Here is a 624-nt window from a genome sequence, read left to right on the forward strand (position 1 = left end):
ATAGATAGAACGATAGATAGATAGATAGATAGATAGATAGATAGAACGACAACGATACAATGATAGATAGACAGAACGATAGATAAAACGATAGATAGATAGATAGACAGATAGATAGATAGATAGAACGATAGATAAAACGATAGAACGATAGATAGAACGATAGATAGAACGATAGTACGATAGATAGAACGATAGTACGATAGATAGAACGATAGAACGATAGTACGATAGATGAGATAGATAATAGATAGATAGATAGAACGATAGATAGAAAGATAGAACGATAGATAGATAGATAGAACGGATAGAACGAAGATAGATAGATAGATAGATAGATAGATAGATAGATAGAAAATTAGATAGATAGATAGAAGGATATATAGATAGAATGATGGAACGATAGATCGATCGATAGATAGATAGACAGACAGACAGATAGACCGAGATAGATAGATAGATAGAACGATATAGATAGATAGAATGATAGAACGATAGATAGATCGATAGATAGATAGACAGATAGACCTAGATAGATAGATCGATAGATAGACCGAGATAGACAGATAGATAGATAGATAGATAGATATAGATAGATAGATAGAACGATAGATAGATAGATAG

The 624-nt window shown here is 31.4% G+C and overlaps 1 protein-coding gene across 1 annotated transcript in view; it reads right to left on the bottom strand.

Annotated features, from left to right (window-relative positions):
* The window catches only part of myo9ab (myosin IXAb), a 133,205-nt gene that overhangs the window by 102,119 nt on the left and 30,462 nt on the right, over positions 1–624 (bottom strand). The window lies entirely within an intron of this gene.

This window comes from Sinocyclocheilus anshuiensis, unplaced genomic scaffold, assembly GCF_001515605.1.
Source record: "Sinocyclocheilus anshuiensis isolate Anshui unplaced genomic scaffold, SAMN03320099.WGS_v1.1 scaffold923, whole genome shotgun sequence".
Classification (NCBI taxonomy): Eukaryota; Metazoa; Chordata; class Actinopteri; order Cypriniformes; family Cyprinidae; genus Sinocyclocheilus; species Sinocyclocheilus anshuiensis.